At 37.6% G+C, this 21,518-nt stretch overlaps 1 protein-coding gene across 2 annotated transcripts in view; it reads right to left on the bottom strand.

The window, feature by feature from the left end:
- Positions 1-16,188: 16,188 nt before the first annotated feature.
- The window catches only part of CDK14 (cyclin dependent kinase 14), a 239,519-nt gene continuing 234,189 nt past the window's right edge, over positions 16,189-21,518 (bottom strand). For both annotated transcript variants that reach the window (XM_063303604.1, XM_063303605.1), the window contains exon 14: positions 16,189-20,934. The gene's annotated coding sequence lies outside the window, so the exon portion shown is untranslated. The remainder of the gene's footprint in view (positions 20,935-21,518) is intronic.

Genomic DNA, 21,518 nt, shown 5'->3' with positions numbered 1-21,518 from the left:
AAATGTTTTTCCTTTTTCTTTTATTTTTCCTGGTTGATATTTGTAATAAAGATCCATTCGTTCACATATAAGATTAGTTTATGGCAGTTTGACTCAGTTCAGGAATTAATAGCAGATTAGATAATCAGTTAGTAAAATTAGGACTCTCTCTACATTTATGTAACTTCTTAAAGCAGAGACACCATAGAGAGATGAGTAGATAGCTTAATTGTTCATGAATTACAAAAGTCATCTTTAAGATTTTAAAAGCTGAAAAATGGTTGTAGAAGATTGCCAAATAATTCACTTCCCTTAGAACAGTTTGAACTAGAGATTGGATGATCAGCTGTACCATCATCACAAGGGAATGTGTTAAAACGGTAGAGAGGGAAACCCTGTGAAAGAAAGCAGATGATTCGTAATTTTAAAAAAGATGGACTAAGGGGATCGCTCTCCAGTCATTTAGAGGTCTGTGTAGGACTTTGGGTACATTCCAACTAGTGTTGAAAAAACTTATTTTGAGATCCTTGGGAAATGTAACCTATATTTGGATTTCAAAGAAAAAATAGTTAAAGCCTACCCAATTTTAATGAAATAAGGCTGCAGAAGGCAGATGATTTTCCAGTTGTGATATTTTCTTTAAAACTCAGGATGGCCCATTGCTTTTTCACATTTCACTGCCAATCCTTCTTAAGGGCATGAGCAAAAAAACCTCACCAAGTGTTTTTCTAATATGAACATGAAACAAATGAAGAAGGAACAGGGATCCCATTGAACTCCTCTCCCTCAATCAGCCTGCATTTAGCAGGATGTCATGGATCCTGTCAAGCCTAAGTAGTGATTGGTTGAGCCTCAAGTAGAACTTGTCATAAATGGAAATACATATATTTCATAATGAGCCAGATATTGTGCCACACACCTTGATGTTGTCACTTAGCAAAAGTCAACCAAAGCCAAGTTCATTTAATCTGAGTCTAGGCTGGGATAGCCCTAGAGATCTATTCCTGTTTAATCATAAGGAAACTTACATTCTGGAATATGAGGTAAATCTAGATGCTGGAAGACAAGAAGAATTAGTTGTCAAGAAAAGCAAGGAAAGGGAATAAAAAAAAGTGGGAAAATGTGAGAAAGGCCTTTGTAGAAACCATTCTGGATATTTGTTGCCACCAAAAGGACACCTGCTAGCTATCAGCGGGATCTCTGATAGTATATTTATAAATAAAGCATGTACTGTGGTAATTTTATTCTATTTTATACAAACCTCATTTCTTTATTACTTAGACTTCTCATTCCATTAGGAAATGGGTGTATATCTGTTTTTAATTCAATTTAATAGATTTTAATTATTACTGCAAAATTGTTCTGTTTGCTTCTTTGAACACTTTTATTTGAAAATGTAAAAAAAAAACACTATATATTGGAGGTAGGGAATTATTTGCTACTGAGTCATGCATTCCCTCAAGAGCATCAAGACAATGTTAGACACTGAAGCTATGATGGATGAGCCCAAAGCTGACAGGAGGTAAACAATATCCTTTCCCTTTTTTTCTCTTTCTCATTTCTTTTCCACCTAGCATGCTACAGAAGAAGTCAGAACTAACTTTAGTTGCCAAATGGTTCCCAGTCAGAGAACAAAGCAGGGACAGGCCACGCTCAAGGTCTCATTAATTAGCATTCTCAGAGCATTCCACCCTCCATATTCTTTGGTTCTTTCACCCTAAAATTGAAGTTCCTCTTGAGTCAAGCTTGATTCCTACTGACTGCATCCATGCAGTTTTCTTAGCAGCATTACCAAAGTGGGTTTTTGTCACTACCTGGGATGATGATGATGATGATGATGATGATGATGATGATGATGATGATGATTTACTTCCCAATCTACCAACAGCTCTGGCATTCATGGTTTTTCCCCCTCCAAGTGCTAACCAGGACTAGCTTAGTTTCCAAAATCAGCCAATATTGATTAAGTGCTGCTTGATTAGTCATTTAAATCCACATTACAGGGCACACAATTTCATTTACTTTGCAATGTGACAAACCATCCTACAGTTTCTTCAAGCCCCTCTTTCTTTCTCTAAGTGCTGAATATAGCTTATGTATGCATATGTAAAAAAATGTAGATGATCCTTCATAAATTAAAACCTTATGTTACCTATGTTCCACATGTGATATGAAAGCATATGGGAATAGAGCAGAAAATGCAGTAATCTTTAAAAAATAAAGATCCAGTGGATCTTATCTCATCTATACTTTATTATGTGTTTCCAAATTATGAAACCTTTATAAATTTTGCATATCAACACAATTTTCTGATTTTTTTTCTTCTTCACATTTTTAGAACTTTGCAACTTTACTGATGGGTTTTACTTACAAGGATAGCTCTTAGTGATTAGTTCATGGAGGCTGAGTATCTCTCATCACTTTGTTTTCTCAACAACCTTATGAGGAAAGTTAGCCTAAAGGATAGCGATGGGCCAGAAACACTCAGTGACATTCCAGGTTGGGTTAGGACTAGAAACTGGTTTCTCTAGTCCAACATCTTAATCACTTGAACATACTCGGTCTATTGTATTTCTATTTTCCAGACTTGGTTCGTTTCAGAAGCTAAGTAGAATGAGCCCTGGTTAATATTGGATGTCCACCTGAGAACCCCAGGACTATAAGCCAGTCTGGAAAGTTAAAAAATGTTGAAAAAATCCCAGAAGAAGATATTAGCAATCACTTCCATAATGCTGTCAAGAAAACTGCACAGATACCAGCACTAAGTTGACTTGTAGGGGTCTTTAGTTTTTAATTATTTCTACATGTGCTTTTATGTAAGTAAATAAGCATAAATGAATTTTATAAACTAACCTTTTAAATTTTTATTCTTAGCTGGCATGTATCAGCATGATTGTAAACAGAAAAGGTACAAATATGACACTGCACTCTGTCCTTTCTAAAGTTGTCCTGAAGTTCTTTGCATGACAAATCCTTGATTAGAAAAATAGTAAGATAGAAGTGGAATTGATAACTATTATGAATGGCTGAAGAAAAGAGCCCAGCACTCTGCGGTTGTTCTGTAGACCACATGGTTCTCAGTATACTTACTCTAAAATGGCATACATCTTTCTAAGCAAGCATGTTGGGAAATTTAGTAGTGTGAACACAGTGGTGCCTATTTGTATACAGATACATATGAATGAACACACAATAAACCAGCATAATACAAAATATATAATGAAAGGAAATCAAGAAATAAATATTTCCCAGAGAAGAGGATTTCTGCTACTCAAATTCTCTATCAGTTTATCTGCAAAATCTGCAATGTTTTAAATAATATTAATAGAATATATTAATTGAAATTTTCTAGAAAATATGAGAGCACCATGTTCAAAGGACATTGAAACATATAGGAGGTCCTCGCTTAAAAACCGTTCAATTAACAATGGTCTGAAGTTATGACAGCCTCGGAAAAAGTGCTTTATGACCTGTACTCACACTTACGACTGTCACAGACCGTCGCACCATCCCTGCAGTCATGTGATTGCAATTAATCTGCTGTTTCACTGCACTCTGTCCTTTCTAAAGTTGTCCTGAAGTTCTTTGCATGACAAATCCTTGATTAGAAAAATAATAAGATAGAAGTGGAATTGATAATTATTATGAATGGCTGAAGAAAAGAGTCCAGCACTGAAAACAATCAGGGCAAGAGAAAGGAGAATGCATTCAACATTCTGAACTGTGATACTGGGAGATGATTTTTTTTAAAATGATGTAAGCTGTTTACATGTCTTTGGAGTCTGAGAAAAATAAGACAACTGGTTTTTTTTTAAATTAAGTTTTGCATTTCTAAGCTTTAAGAAAATACAGCTGCAATAACAAAAAGCAACTTTTATTCACAGGTTCAAAAATAAGCCTCCCTATTTGCCAAAAGCAAATTGTCAACCATATTATAATAGAATGACAATGAAGCAGAGCAGGGGAAGGAATTGGAGCAATTATCTATTTGGCCCTGCAGAACAAGTGCAACAGATCCCGTGAACCTCTGGGGTTTCTTTCACAGGAAGAGTTTTAATCTGAAGTCAACATGTACTGTACCTTGTGACTCAGGTTATACTGAATTCCACAAAATAGCTGCAACCGTAGCACGTATATTCAAGAGAACAATGGTTTTTCAAAATGAGAAGGACCACGTCATTACTCCATTACAAAGGGGTAGAAAACCTGTGGCCCTACAGATGCTGCTAAACTACAGTTCCCAGCATTCCTCATCATTGGATATGTTCAGACAGAGCCATTGGGAGCCATAGTCCAGCAGCATCTGAAGGGCTTCCAAATTGGTGGTAAGCAGTGGATCTCTGTCTATTGCCTAAACTAGATATTTGCAAGTGTATCTCAAAGAGGAAGTGAAGAGTCTAATTTCAGTTGAATTTCACACAATGTCCCAGAGCATTGCTATGATGAAACACCGAAGGAAATTTTTAAAAAGCTACTTACTGTTACTGCCATCATGTTACCTAAAATGTGGGACTGAATCACTAATGTTGTAGTGTCAGGCTTAGCATGGCTGTTTAGCTAGGATGCTAATCCTGAAGGGGCTGTGATCTCTTCCTGTGTGGTCCTTTCGCTGGTGGCCACAGTACCTCAGCCCCAACCACATACTGTTCAGCCAGAGCAGGGGCACGCATCTTCTGAGCTGAGAGCCACATTCAACCTTTGAGGGGCATGCTCGGGACGACACTCCTAAAAGCCGGCAGTTTGGTTTCATTTCATTTATATTTAAATGTGGTAGAATTACAATTAAATATAGTTGGTATGATTACTCTCTGGTCACATATTTAATCATTTCCCTCTTTTGGTGCAGCAAATTTAGCAACCATTAGCAATGACGGGGGCCACAGCCCTGGTTTTGGGGAGCCATATTCAGCCCTGAGCCTCAGGTTTTGTACCTCAATGATCAGGATAAAGCTCCCAGAGCCAACAATTCTGCTAAAGGAATAGGCCACAATCAAGGAAGCAAACAGGGATTAGGTTGGAATTTAAAAAAAGAACAAAGCAAGCTGAGAAGGAATTGGATTGGACTCAGTCTGGATCTCCTGATAGTTTTCTTTTTGTTTGTTTTCATAGGACAGTCAGTCTTAACATCTTCAGCAAACACACTTGGCGTGTTTAAGTCTCCAGCCTTTTCCCAGCGTACAAACAAGCCGATAGGAGATGCCTTTCAGCTAGTTTTTCTCACTCCACACGCTCTGGATTTTTTCCCCTTTTGCTTTGAGTCTACTTGACCCAGGAAAAACAAACAGAATCCCATAAGGAAGAGCAGGAACTTCTGAGACTTGCCACACTGTTATTGTTTCTAGGGAAACAGCTTCCTGAGCATTCATGCATGCTGCAGCCCTGTCCGCCTGTGTCTGCAGCTCAGCCAGCTGCCTGAAGGAGACGGGCGGAAGGGGAAAGACAGAAACATCCGCTCCATCTTTTTCCAATGCATGTCAGCCTCTTAAATTGAGCTCCTTTTAGTGTGCTCAATTATGTTAATAAAATGAGCCTGTGTGGAAGGGCTATCTTCCTGATGTTTTAATTTCATAATGTTTGTGACTGCTGTTGGAAAAATTAGATTTTTTTCTCTCTGCTATCTTTATTTTTATTTTTCCAGCTCCTGGAATTGTTAACATCAGCTCCTGTGTTAGCATTTGCCACTACTACTTGGCTTTGATTGTACTCCGCTCTCTCAGTCAATTATCCTTAGTGTAGCTATTCTTTCTGCATTCTCGTTTTCTTCTTGATGCATTTAGGCTGAATTCTCTAGACCAGAGTTTTCCAACCTTGGCAACTTTAAGACGTGTGGACTTCAACTCCCAGAATTCCCCAACCAGCAGCTAAGTTGAAGTTCACACATCTTAAAGCTGCTGACGTTGGGAAACTTTGCTCTAGATATCAATAATTTGCATTTTTCAGGCCATACACCTATTTCTGCAGTTGCAGAAAGTTGACTGGGTCCTTGGTGAGTATAGTGATGGCTTTTGGGAAGACAGAGACCTGGGGCTTGGCTCAGCTGAATGAGCAGGATTCCAAATACAGAATGTTGTTACCTTATGTATTTACTTCACTTCTCTACCACCCAAAAACTGTAGTTGTGTATGCAGTATGTAATTTGTTAAAACTTATCATTAACAATAAGAGTGTATAAAATAATTTTAAAAACCCTAAAACCAATGTTAAGACCAAGATAATGAACAGCTTTCCGGTGGAAGCCAGAATGATATTGGTAAATAAATTAAATATAAAACACAATAGTAAAGAAAGAACACAAGATAGAAATTCTAATGCCTGGGATTGATTTTGTTTGTTTGTTTAAGTCATTACCTGGCGTGGAAAAATTCACAGTGTAGATCCAGTTGAGATTCTGTGGAGAAGCCATTTAAGAGATATTGTAGCCACCTGTCATTCCTCATTCTGTAGGGCTCTGAAGAAGTTGCTGAGAAGATCTTAGGGTTCTGGTTGGCAAATATGGGACAATATGCTCCTTCAGTCAGTTCACAATTCTTACTGCATTTTGGAATGAGTAATAACAGTAATCTATTAAAGGGGGAAGACAACAAAGGCCATTATCCAGAATGTAAAATTTCTTAAGTGCACATATGGCAGGCATACTTTCCAGTTGTCCGTATTTTCCAGCACAAGATGGTATTTTCTAGACACTGAAAACTGTTGTCCTTCACTTTTGCCATTTGCACTTTTGGTATAAACGTTTTTGCTAATTGCTTGAGTTGTAATTCTTAGGGTTAAGTTCTTTTCCAGGTCTTTAGGTTTCTAAGGGTGAATATCTTGTAATCAAAGCATTTTGTTCTTAGCATGCACACATAGACGTATGCATGCTCAACAGTTGTGGCATTTCCAAAAGTAGGAGGTTGTTTTCAAGCAAAGGCCCCTTTAGCTCAGTGTTGTCAAAACTGACTGGCAGAAGTTTTAGAGGGTTGCAGACAAACATCTTTCACTCCCAGAGATCTACACGCAAAGTGGAATAAACCCAATGAATAAAGCACTGTGATTGCTAGTTAATAATTTGAGCAGTTGATAAAATATGTTACGACAATCATATATCTTTGGAACAAGCAAAAATAATCAGCAAACTTTGAGCTTTTTAATAATGGGATCATTATACAATAGAGAATAATATGAAGGGGCATCTGCAATGTTCAGTTTTAGAAAGAATGGGGTTCCCAAAGGGATCCTTGATACCAACTGTGATGAGATGAGATGTCCCTGTTTTCATCTGAGAAATGTTGGGGGACATATTCAAGGATGATTCATAGGTTTGCTATCTAAGTGTTTATATTTTTCCCATCAGCACAGTGAATGAAAAAGCAGGTAACTAGATCATTCTTGCCCATTCACTTGTTCCACTTATGAATTCAATTGTCTACTCCATTCCATGCTGGCTGGGGAATTCTGGGTGTTGAAGTCCACACATCTTAAAGTTGCCAAGGTTGAGAAACACTGCTCTACTCACATGATAGCTAAGAAGCAGGCAGCCATACAATGGCTTTAAAATGACCAGACTTTACACTACCTGACATTCTCTAGCAGATATGTTCAGACCTAGGAATTTATCTAAAATAGGCAAAAACTGCTTCCAATAATAATAATAGTTCATGGTGTTAGCCCTTGAAAATAAGAACTATCAAAGAGTAAATAATCAGGACTTAACCAATGCATATTTGAAAAGCTGTATTATTTCAAGAAACATAAACATGATGAGATACATCACCACCAATAAAGCAGAGGTTCTCAAACTTTCTGGTAACATGAACCATGGCAATTTCAGTCGGATTGACCTTTCTTATCACCTGGATATCACAGTTTCTGGAATCTGCTCTATATAATAAGGTTGTCAGTTAAATTGAAACCCTTGAGAAATGCAGTGTGAGACTGACGGAAAAATTCTTCCATATAAAGAATTCCCTTTGAACTCAGTGGTATTTCTTGATAAGTTAGAAAACTTGGTCCTAGCTGCTTTACTCAGAGAACTGAAGACAGAGGGGAAATAACTTTATGTGCCTTGTGAGTGTAGATGGTGAAAGTGTGAGTGCTTAGAAAGAATTCTTTTCCTTAGGGTTAGGGTTAGGGTTAGGGTTAGGGTAACCCTAACCCCTCCCCTTTTTTTAAAACATTGCCAATAGGGTACACACCACATAACTAAAACAATTATAAAAGGCGTTACTAGTTAAGAGATGTTAGCTACAATTCTAAACTCACTGGTCATACTTCTGCTTAAAAAAGTGTGGATACAAAACTGTATTTCATTGAATGTAATGCAGTTTTGTATCCAAAGCCCTACTGATTTTTTTCCTTTCCTTGGGGAGAACTGTCTCAATGTCATGGTCATCTTCCTTTCAAGTAAATACAGTAAATCCCTCATCTTCAAATAAAATGGTGGAGCTCATCCCCAAATAATAGCTTAATTACAGGCAAGTCTTGCGTAATTTCCAGCTTTTCTCTAACATGTCAGCCTAGGGTTGTCAATACCAATTAAAATCAGTCATGGAGGTTTTCCCCTCTCTAAATGAATATACTCAAATGTTTTTACTTTAAAACACCAGAAGCCAAGAGATCAAGCAGAGATGTTCCAATAGAGTGAAAACATGAACCTTAATTCCAAGCAAATTCATGCATGCATGTGTGTACCTGCCAAAGTCACATTCATATATAAAGAAGTAGTTTCAGATCTTCTTTACAGCAGTTATAAGTACAATTATAAATTTACCTCTTACTCTATGGTTACAACATAACTCTCTTCTTTCTATAATCTATCCATCAAAACCATAAATCATAAGTTCATTTTTTTCTATGTTACTCAAAAAGTCCATAAGGAGTTTCCAGTTAGCAATAAACATAGATATTGTCTTTTCTCTGATCAAAGAAGTCAATTTAGCCATCACAGCAAGTTCCATCATCTTCACCAACATTCCTCCATTTTGGGTAATGTCGAATCTTTCCATCTTTGTGCATACAATAATTTTACTGCAGTGTACAAAAACAACTTCCATGACTTTTTTCCAACTGTTAGTTCATCTATCCCAAAAGAAAAACCTCTGGTCTCAATTGTATATTAATCTTTAAAATCCTCTGAATCAGTGTATGTATTTGAATCCAGAATTTTCTAGCTTTTTTACAGGTCCACCAAACATGATAAAATGTCTTTTCTTGTTGTTCACATTTCCAACATAAATTTGAAGTGCCTTTATACATTGTAGACAATTTCTCTGGTGACTTATGACAATGGTACATAATTTTATAAAAATTCTCTCTAAGATTATAACATAGTGTAAATTCCAATCCTTTCAGCCACATATTTTCCTATTGTTCCATCTGTATATTATAATCAAAATATTTAGCCCACTCTATCATGCATTCTTTCACTTGTTCTTTTTCTGTTTCAAAATTCAATAAAGGTTTATACATTTTAGCAATTACATGTTCACCATTTGTTCAAACTGAGTCTTACAATGTTCAAAACCATACATTATATTGTTCACTTTAAATCTTTCTAATAATTCTAAATAAGAGAACCATTAACAACTATATCCTTTTGCCACCAGTTCTTCTCTAGATTTTATTTTACAATCCCCTTGACAAATTCTAGTACCTCCCAATAAGTTAGCCATTTGTGTTTTCCTGTTATTTCTCATCTATAAAATGCTTCTTGTGCTGAAAGCCACAAAGTTTTTTTTTTTTCCGGGCACAACCTGGGTTTGTATCTATTCCACATTCTCAATATGACGTGTCTAACATAATGATTTAACACGCTCAATGGGAAGATATTTACAGTCCAGCAACTGACTAATGCTTACAATTGCCCTTCTTAGGCCAATCGGAGCAACACTGCATCATCCACATATAATAGGATTGAGATATATTTCTCTGCTAGTTTTGGTGGTTGATGAGAAAGGTAATTTGCCGTGGCAACAGTGCATTAATACAGTAGTGAAACAACAATGGGGCAAAAATACAGCTTTGTCCGACTCCTCTAGTAACAGGGATCTTGTTGGTTTAGTGTTCTGGGCAGCTACATCCAGCTTTTATGGTGGTGTCTTGTCCCTTGTCAAGGAAGGAAAAGGTCTGAAAATTAGATCTGAACCGCAGAGTAGTACCAAGAATGTATTCATTCAAATGCATTTCCTGATATGCTGCCACAAAATGTGGGTCTCCAATGTCAGTAAATACTGATAAATACAGAATAAATCTGATCACAGCATCATTTTATGAGATGAAGTTTGGAGTGGCTTTTTACACAGTTTCCCGCTGAAAGCTTGTGAGAGTTTTAATTGCTTGCTGAAGCGCAGAGGGCTCCTCTCTCTTTCCTCACTTCCTCCCTCTGCGTTAGTGTTACTATATTCTTGAATGCTTAAGTCTGTGTCCAGCTCTTTTGTAGCAGTTTTGGCCTGTTTTGCTACAACATTGCCTTGCTAATATAGTTTTGTACCCTTTTGCCATTTCTTACTTTCCATGACTAAAACATTGACCATCTTTTATGCTGTAGCTGCCCAATTCCCTCAGACACCTCCTGTTCCTAACTCGCTGCTTTCTCTCCAAGCTGCTGTCACTTCTAGCCTGTCCGTCTCACTCTCCCTCAGACCTCAAATCTTCCCCACTGCCCTGCTCTTAGAGTTCGGCACATGTTCTCAGCAGGAAAAGGCAGTCAACAGGCATCTCCCAAATGCCTAACTTGGGGCTGTTAAAATGCACAGCTCATTTGCGCAGCATTGATGGAAATGCAGGGACTGGATTCTGAAGAAATATCTACATCTCTGTGCTTTCCCTGCGAAGACTCTTATTCTGGAAACACGTGCTTGATTGTTGAGAGTTAGTTTCCCCACAGTTAGTTTTCTGCCTTTGGGCAAGAGAAAGCTCTTTGCCCTGCATACCAGAATGACTTGTTCTGTTTGAAATACTTAAGTGCACAACCCATTTTGTGTTTGTGTGCAAATTTCCAGGAAAGACAAATACCGAGGAAGGTGTGCTTAAAAAGCTGGTTGTCTATCTTTTTGCCTTGTTCCACTGTATCACAGGGCATTCCCTGAGCCACTTCTCGGAGCAAAATCTCAGCAGTTATCTTGGCAAACGGGAAAACACAGCAAGAACTAAAGTGTGCATTTCTGGAAAAGTTAAGGTAAGGCTGAAAGCAAATGAGCCCAGAGTCACCCAGTGATTTTCCATGATGGAGCCAGGAGTTGAACCTGGATCTCCCTGGCCTTCATCCAACACAAAAACCAATTTAAGAATATATTAATTGGCTTCTCTTGCCCAACAAATGCATGTGACTTAGAATTTATTTTAATAGTTAATTATCTGTGAAAATAGGTTAGTACATTATTTATACCCTTTCAAGTATCTTAAGCACTTTAGTACTTGCACGTCTTACAATGGCTTTATTAAATGGATAACGTACCTGCACTACACAGTGGTCACATTCACCTAATACACTTCGCCTCATTATCGAATTCATCTATTGTCTTTGGCTTTCCACAAAACACTACATGATAAATTAACTAATTGGGCTGAGTTCAGATAGAAAAATTAACAAAACCTAGTGACCCTTGTTGTCACCTACAACCTGATACATTGATGGCAGAGGAGGAATTTCTGTTTTTCTTTTATTTAATCCCAAAGTTGTTGACAATCATTATAAGTGCATGCAATAACAACAGGATTAAACTGGACACCTCCACCTCCAATACAAGTCCTCAAAAGACAAATATTTGGAGGAATTGATAGCTGGGGAAGGCTGATATAAAAATAATTAATAAAAAGAATGCCAAAATGTACCAGCATTTGGCCTGAAGTTCTAGGCACCACTTATCTTGCACCTGTGCATTTTCTCCCTAAGTGCAGAACCTTACTTTTTTTTCCCTTTCTATTTCAATTAAATAGCATTTTGTTGGATAGGCTCCAATGTTCAAGTCTATCAAGATCCTTTTGACCTTGAGCTTGTCTTTTGAAGTGTTAGCAATCCCCTCTCCCAGCTTTGTATCATTTGCAAATTGGATGAGCATCCCTTTTATCTCCTCATCTAAGTCATTTATAGAAATGTTGAAGAGCACTGGGACAGTGATATGCCCCACTGCACACCTCCCTCCACATAGACATATATAGGCACTGTCAGATATATTTGGGAAGATCCTTGATCTTAGCTGTTAGTTATACAAATAGGATGCAGGATCTAGAGTGTAAGGATGGCTGTACCACTGATAGAAGAGGTCCCCATAATTACGCAAGGGACAAGATGATTGCCTTCTCACTTCTGGGCTTACCATTTTACTTTGGTGCTCTTCCATGAGTTGCATTTTAAGCTGCAGTGTCAAGTAACATACTTAGTGTGCCAGCAGATGAGAAGGAATTAGAGAGCCTTTATGGTAGTTGATTATGAAACTGAGTACACAGGCGTGTGATGGTGGATCTGAATCTTTTGTGTCTGTTCTCTGTACAAAAACTTCATACAAATAGGAAGATCAATAGGTACCGCTTCGGCGGGAAGGTAACGGCATTCCGTGTCGTCATGCTGGCCACATGACCACGGACGGGTCCTTACGGACAACGCCGGCTCCAAGGCTTAGAAACGGAGATGAGCACCGCCCCCTAGAGTCGGACACGACTGGACTTTACGTCAAGGGAAACCTTTACCTTTACCTTAAGAGACTCTAGCAATTAGGGTATTGTGTTAGTATCAGCCTTTGGAAAACATCACAAAGGTGAATTAACATCTCAATAATTCACCTGCTGAATAATTCACCACATATAAGGGTTGTTTATTAACATAGTAGTAGTTTATTGGGGCCTAAGAGCCTAAGCTATAGCTATGGGACTTAAATGCTATGTAGACTTGTCTGTAAATTTTGCTTTCTTAAGCATCTCTTCATAACTATGATAATGTCAAAAACCCAAAACATGCATCATGAGGTCACAGTGCACCCTCTGTCATTTTACAGGTAGTCCTCACTTACCAACCACAATCAGGATCGGCAACTCTGTCACAAGTGAGGCGGCTGTTAAGTGAAACATCATGTGACTGCGCCGGACTTATGAAGTCAGTTCTGCTGTGGTTGTTAAGTAAATCACCATGGGTTGTTAAGCAAGACATCACATGACCATGACTTGCAACTTCCTGCTGGCTTCCCCATAGACTTTGCTTGTTGGAAGCTGGCTGTGAAGTTTACAAATGGCAATCACGTGACCACGGGACACCACAACCGTTGTAAATGCATGCTGGTTGCAAAGTGCCCAAATTGTGATCACGTAACCGTGGGGATGCTGTGACTCCTGTAAGTTTGTGGACTAGTTGTAAGCGTACTTTTTCAGCACCATCGCAACTTTGAATGGTCACTGAACAAGGAAGTCAGTAAGTGAGGACTACCCATATAGGAGATATGTCACAACATCTCACACAATTACATAAGGGGCAGAACTGATGAGGTTTTATCATCTGCTCCCTTGGCCTTTTTGAGGACCCCAATGATTGCCTTTGAACTGGATTTGACTCCAGTCTCAGATCTGTAGAAACTTCAGATTACTTAACTCATATTTGTGCTCTGGTGTTAGAATCAGTACACAAAATAGAACTTCTGAAAGTTAAAGAGCTGCTACTATTGTTGGGAGTTACCTAGCAAATGCAGGAAATGCTTTTTGCTGACAATAAGCAAAGACAACTACGGTAGAACCCATCTCAGATTGAAGGAAGTAGTGGAATCGGAAACAAAAGTCTGTTGCTTGAATTGTCTGGCACTGCAGTGAAGCATATAGCAAGTGGCTGTGCAGAAACCATCAGCAATGGTTTCCCCCAGAACCTGAAAGCAAGGATGTCATTCACTGTTAAGTGTCTTACATCTTATGACAGGGATGTATAAAAATGGAGTTGAGCTTCACTAAATCGGAACATCGAAGTTTACAGCGGAATGTAAGGAGATCTATGTTCCCCACATCACAAACTGTGGTGCTGCCCACTAGCTGAAGAAGATGTGTTCTGATATAAAATAGAACTGTCCTCTCCAATCATGTTTTTGTCTTTGAAAACCTAATGAGAGTAATAATATTAGGTGCCTGAATAATCTCAAACTTCTTTCTCTTTCTGGAAACAGAGGTCTTGAGGAATTGTATATATTCTACTTGGAATCTCTGAGAAAAAACCATGATGGGACTTTGTCTCCTTGGCTATTGTACTCAGTATGAATCACTGCAAATAGACGTGATTCAAACACTATTCACAAGGGGAAAGAACAGTAAATACTGGGCCATGGTTTTTTGTGTTTTTTTTAGTAAAAGGCTTGTCAGTGGTATCCTGATTTGTACCCTTTATCTTTCTTGCTTTTATACAGTATAAGCTTCTCAAAGTTAATGGCCATAACACCACCCCCCACTGGTAGCAGCAGGCTGTTTTGCTACTATGTGGATTGCACTGCTAGGATTCACAATGGTGGCCATTATTCTGGAAAACTGTGCATTAACCTAGTGGCACTCAGTTGCTCAAATTCCTTCCCTCTGGGTTAACTTTTCACTGGAGAAGACCAAAACTATCACAGCTAAACTGTGGTAGCAACCAAGCTACTTTGGGAGTAAACGGGGGGGGGGGGGGGGAAGACATCTTAGTAAAAAGTAAATTGAAATCAGAATGTCCCTTTGGCTAAATAATGCTGTTTTTAGGAATATTGTTATTACTCATCAATAATTATTTAATCTGATGTAAAAACAAATTCTTGTTGTACTTCTATATTTGGCTACATTTAATTTTGTAACCTAGTTTGTCGGTCCAAAATGACATTGTACCATCTGTTCAAATCCAAGTATTATGCTTTAGTGTATGCTCTCAAACCACTTTTCTCAATTAAAAGAAATGTTAAGCATAATGCTTCTGCTTCCCATCTTCATTGTAGTTTATATCAATGCACTGATGATATCGAATTTGACATCATCACCCCAGGATATCATCACTCCAGGCCATGGTGGGTGGAGATGCTGTCACTACCCTTTCCCAGGGCATGTAGGCTGTCAGGGTCTCGGTGGGAGAGAACAGACTGAAGTTGAAACCCTGGCAAGTTGGAGTGGCTGTTGATACATTGTGGTCCTCTGTTGTTGCCAGAGATATTCCTTGATGGGCAGGCACTGTGCATCAGGAAGCAAGTTCACAACTTGAGGGTCTTTCTGGACTCATGGGTCCTGTTGGATCAGCAAGTAGAAGCTGCAGCCAGAGGGACCAATGCCCAGCTTCAACTGGTGCACCAGGTGCAGTCTTACCGAAACAGAAGAACTGGCTACAGTAACTCATGCCTTTATCACAACCCAGTTTGTTGTTTATTCATTTAGTCACTTCCGACTCTTCGTGACTTCATGGACCAGCCCACACCAGAGCTTCCTGTCGGTCGTTGCCACCCCCAGCTTCCCCAAGGTCAAGTCCGTCACCTCTACGATATCATCCATCTGTCTTGCCCTTGGTCAGCCCCTCTTCCTTTTGCCTTCCACTCTCCCTAGCATCAGCATCTTCTCCAGGGTGTCCTGTCTTCTCATTATGTGGCCAAAGTATTTCAGTTTTGCCTTTAATATCATTCCCTCAACCCAGTTAGATTACTATAATTCACCCTACTTGGGGATGCTTTTAAAGAGTATTCAGAAACTACAGATGGCCAAAAATACAGCAGCCCACATCCTTTCATGCTCCTGGCACTGGGAACATATTACACCTGTTTAGCAGACTGCATGTTAGCAGACTGCAGGTATCTTCAGGACCACTGCCTATTGTCAGTATCAGCCTGATCAATTAGATCTACCAGGAAGAAAATTCTGCACTTTCCAGTGGTTGGGGGGCGGGGGTTGAGGTGACACTACTTCTCTGTAGCAGCACCAATGTTGTGAAGCAGCCTTCTTATGGAGATGGTGATGATGATGATGATGGTAATCATAATTTATTACATTTGTATGCTGCCTGACTCCTGGCCACTCTGGAGCTTTTCCTTGATGTATATATTGCCATCTCTACTTTTATCTATCTTTATTTTATATTGAATAGTTTTTACTTTTGTATTGTTGTTTTATTTTTACCATACATGTTTCAATTTGTATCTCTTCTATGTAAGCTGCCAAAAATATATATTTTTTATTGTGGTGGCATAAGAATATGTTTATAAATAAAACTGAATTATCCTAATTGTAGAGTTTTAAAAAAAATCACATGGAGCATTAAAATCCTGTTACACTTTATTAAATATCATATTAAATGAAAACAATTGACACTTGACAAACCATTACATTGTTCATAGTAAGACAAATTACACATTGAATACAAACAATGTAACATTTATTCAACCATACTGCTGACTAAGCTGTGGCTATATTATGTATACATATTTAATATTAACATTGTTTGATTACCAAACCCCTGTTAAAAAGAGCACCTTTTTGTGCCTCATATAAAGAACCCCAACTAGGGAAGATTTTGTATGTAGCACTGCAGAACTGTATGTTCCGAGACCACGTTTAGGGAATATCTTAATGCAACATTTCAATTTTTGCTTTTAAAAATATTGCAAGGCAACAACATAAGTAAGTGCCTCCATACCTTTTCGTCAAGAGAAAAAAACTTTGTGTCATAATTATGGTGAAGAATGGAACATAATTCTATTTATATGGTCTCCATATTCCATGTGAATCTGTACAGTCTAAATGTCATTTATCCTATTAGGTTAGAAAAACAGTAATAATATATTTTTTTGGAAATACATACTCTATATTCACCGTACATTTATGTGCATGTGTATGTGTGCATTTAAAAGATCACATTGCCTTCACTGCTGAGAGGAGCAACATTTCTCCTTAGCTAGTCAGTACAAATGGGAAATGTCTATTCAAAGCTCATCCATATATTGAAAGGAAGACTGGTCTCAAAGCCTCTCCTGCCATTGTTTATTAATATTTCCTGTGCTTGCTTAACCTTATTCCTAAAAGACAATGTATACATTATTTGCCCAGGTGTTCTGCACATTTGAGCAGTTCTGCAGAAGTCACCTACTGAACCAATTTTCCAATGTAACATTGGTAACAGAAACCCTGTAGACCTAATTTCTATCACTATATCTCTATTTCTCTTATAGTGGAGTTCATCTTATCTTTCATTATAAGCTGACTATTTTCTCTTCTTACAGTTTCAAAAATATTCCTTCTCTTTTCACTGAGAAGCCCTCTAAAATAAGGAGGAGGTCAATTAAAAGAACTGGATCTAACGGGGAAGCAATTTCACTTCTTAATAGCAATCACAGAGGTCCAATCCATACATTATTAAAGCAGCATGGTTGTTTTTTCCACCGCCACCATATTCCACTGCTAGATCCCTGGACACTCTGAGAGCACTGGAAAGAAACTATTATGCGGAATGGTTAGATTGCATAGGTAGTATTTACAAATGGGCTAAGACTCCATGCAATTAATCATTCAAGTCTTGCTGGAAAAATAGGGAACCCAGTCATGGGAAAACAGCAGATATGCGATTTCAGTAACATATACACCAGGTCACCATTAACTTATACATGGAAAATTAAAAATATGTAATCTTGAATTTGAAGTACCTGGAAAGTGGACAGGAACTGCACTAAGCTTTGGCTCTTACTGAAATTTTGAAAGGCTCAGCGTAGTCCTAAGCATTACATAACAGGGGGGAAATAGGAAGTACAAGTGACATGGCAGGGTCTTTTAGAGTTCAGAGTTCACTCCTATTGCAGTCAAGAGCACAAGTTTTGGATGCAGAATCCATGCACAACTGACAGTGGAGGTAGTTGCAGAAGGTAAAACCCCATGTTATGCATTGTTCAGAGCCATTCAGAATTTCCTTTCTATCTCCAGGGTGAGAGTTATATGGTTTTGCCTAACTGATCCACAAAGGAATAACAGTGATGAAATGGCTATGTAGGGCATGATGAAAGAAGTATCCATATTTTGGATATAACCTGGAAGATATTTCAGGGTAAAACCTGTGCAGGTTTCTATTGAGCTCTAAAAAGGAATAGAGGTAAAAATAAAGAATGTATAATTACTATTTTCCAAGTCATCAATTTGGATGGATAACAATAGAACACGGATTTTTTTTTTCCAGGCAGCTTGATGATTGCACTGCACAATATTGGAGATCACATTATTCCTATGTAGTGCTTTCTATTTACATTCCAGTGACAATTATTCCTCACCACTATCACTAAAATTAGAACTACAATAAAACCTAACTAACTTATATTTATCCACTTCAAGTAATTGATCTTATCCTATAATTTCAGTGCCTTAAAGAAAACCATACAGTAACTTTAAGAAACAAAATATAAGGTTCTTTTCCAGTGCACCGTTTTCTTTTTGGTGTATAAGTTTGGACTGATATATAAGGACAGTGACTCTGGATTCAATATGGATTCTATAGGAAAGAACGGGGGCAAATAAAATATAAAGATATGATATTGAAAAATGTGTGGATTTTAAATTTGCATGTGTTTCACGCATATCTTCTTCCATGTACGATTATTTCAAAACACTTGCCTTCTGTTGAGTTTTGAAACATCACTACAAATAAACCATTTGATTTATTTTCTGCAGATTGCTTTGGTTGTGCTATCTTCTAAGGATGCAGAAGGGTCATGGTTGTGCTTTGGGGAAAGTTGCAGAGGGAGCAACCCATGATTCCCATTGGGGGTGCTGAAGTTTTTCATCTGTTGCTAGATTGGATATGGAGAGCCCACTCCAAAATACAGAGATCTGTGGCTTAAACAGCCCCCCCACCCCTTTGGTTAATTAGGTGGAGAAAATTAAATTGCTAATGAATCTACTCTGTGAAAAGAGATGGATTTCCAGCCCCCAAATCCTAAGCCCCCTTTTCAATCCTTTTAAATCAAGAGCATATATTAAAAGTGATATAATAAGATTCGTTAACTACTTTCAATATGTAAGAGCTGATAATTCAGTGTGATTGGTCAGTATGTTCAATGGCATCAAGAGCTATTTTTGAAAGTAAACAGAAACTCACAAAATCTAAGCAGAAGTCCTAAACTTCTGATTTATTGTGAATAATAAGGTGCCAGGCATTTAGTCCATTGAAAGGAATAACTCAGTGTAGTTGCTCTTTACATCAAACCACCATGCATTTAACATGAAGAGAAATGGTTTCCCTCCCTCTTTAATCTATTACAGAGATTTACAGAAATCTACTCTCATCTGATAGCTGTTTGATTCTCAAAATTTCATCCCTTCCTTTTTTTTTACAGTGCTAAGATTTTTTTCTTAGAAAGATCACCTTGAAATAGCCAATTGAATATATGATCTAATTTGAAAAATACCATATACACAACAAATAAAAATTAAGGCATTTGTGTTATGTCCAAAATGTTTCACTAATTTTGTGATTATTTGTTTCCATGGATATAAAAAAACGGATTTGATAAAATTTTAAAGAAAGATGGCAAAGCTGATTCAGGCAGGACAGAAATATATATTTTAATTTATAGATAATTGTTGGGAATAGCGTATTATCAAAATCATATTGACAATGGTTCCCTTATGTTAAAAATTAGTATTTTGCAAAAACAAGTATTCGCCAGATTTAAGTAATAAGATGCCTTCAGTTTAGGGAGCAGAAGCAAACTATAAAATGGATCCCTGTATCCCTGATTTCCGGCTTTTATCTATGAATACATTAAGATGCCATAATCAAATTATAAAAAATAAATGTTCTTAGGTATTTGTTATACTATGGAGGCAATGTAGCTCTCTTGGTTGTGTAGAATAGTTGAGAAATCCCCTCACCCATCGTTTCTCTTTTATTTTGGGGAGATTTGCTCCATTCCCCATCTCCTAAAAGTCTATTCATTTTATTAGGAATGGTAAGCAGGCAAATCCAGTCACTGTCTTCACTGGTTCCATTTCCCTTCCACCCTCCATTAAGACAGGGAGAATAGAAATCCCCTATTAATTCACAATTAACAATTTACAGGGGAAAATCAGTTTTATGAAGATGCATTATTAGTGCTTTTTCCCTACCATCTGAGTATCTTAGAAAAATAAGTGGAAGAATACTTTGGTTAGGGAAAGAAAATATTTGGAATTTGGATGGTTATTCAAGGCTAACATTTTTAATGGCTCATACAGCAACTAGTGTTTCTATATCATAGTGCTTATCCAAATGTAAACTCATTTTTCCTTCATCTGCTCTAGTTTCCTTCTTAGAAAATATTGTTGAACCAAGATATATGAACAAGTTAAATGGAATCACAAAACAATAGAACAGTAAAAGTCCCTTTTCTAATAAGGGTCCAGAATATCTGAATATATATGTGCCCATTATGCCACTTTATGCAACATAGGCAGAGTACCCAAATTCTAACTAAGATGCATTTATTGCCTTGGTTAAATTAAAGAATATTACATTTACTAGCAATAAAAATGAGCAAAATTATAAGACACTGACTGTCACAAACAACCTGTATCCTGTTTTAGCTTAGAATTTGGATAAATGTGAAATGAATACATACATAGTTTCATGCCATGACTGTCTTTTAGCTACAGATAATATAAAGGAAGTGTGAACACCAAAGGTGTTGCCTTACTATATTTAAGACATTGCTGGTGAAACTTAAATATCTTCACAAAGGTATTATACTGCAGTGAAAAAAAGCCAATAAAGTCAAACACAAAAGACTGAAAGAAGAAAAAAAAAAGCCAAATATGCCACATATCAATAAAGCAAATAGCTTAATCTTCACAAATGTCTCTCAAATCACAAAGTATCAAAATACGTGCAGTACTTTAAATAAACTGAGAAGGAGTGGGGAACCAGATCTTGTCAGCATAATTTTTCTTGTGATTGAAATCCACCAGTTAGAAAGGAAGCAGATAATGGTGTCTCTATAATGTTGACTATCTTGTTTTTTCTATCCTCTAGTCTGGTGATAATTCCTACAATGAAAGAATAGAAATTACAGTAAACATTATGATTAGAGACTGTTCATATATTCAGAATACCAATAGTGATAAAACAATTGTATCCTTCTCTTTTAATTTTAACCAAAATTATAAGGGCAAGGTTCAGATTTGCAAGCTTCTGTTCAAGGCCAAGTACCCAATTCCCAGGACTTACAGTAATATATTATTTATTTACTATAGTTTATATGTCACTCGCTCCAATAAGCGTCATAGCAGCTTACAACAGAACACTCCCCCCAGCAACAAAATAAAATAAAAACCAACCAACCATAAATCAAATAAAACTGAAGCAACAGCTCTCCACCAAAGAACAGCCCTGACCTTCAAACCTATAGCAGGAAGGTCCCCTTATCATCAATCGATTCCAAAGCTCTCTGGAAGAGCCAGGTTTTTATCGCTTTCTGGGGGGGAAAAAAAAGCAATATGGTGGGAGCCAACCTAATCTCAGAAAGAACACTGTTCCAAAAAAGAAGTGTCATTCCTTAATGGAAGAGGTCTCAGAGAGAGTCCACCATTCCCAATGTGGCAGGCAGGAGTCACTGGGAGAGCAGCCCCAT

This window comes from Candoia aspera, chromosome 4 (assembly GCF_035149785.1).
Source record: "Candoia aspera isolate rCanAsp1 chromosome 4, rCanAsp1.hap2, whole genome shotgun sequence".
Taxonomy (NCBI): Eukaryota; Metazoa; Chordata; class Lepidosauria; order Squamata; family Boidae; genus Candoia; species Candoia aspera.
This window is presented reverse-complemented; position numbering and strand designations above follow the sequence as displayed.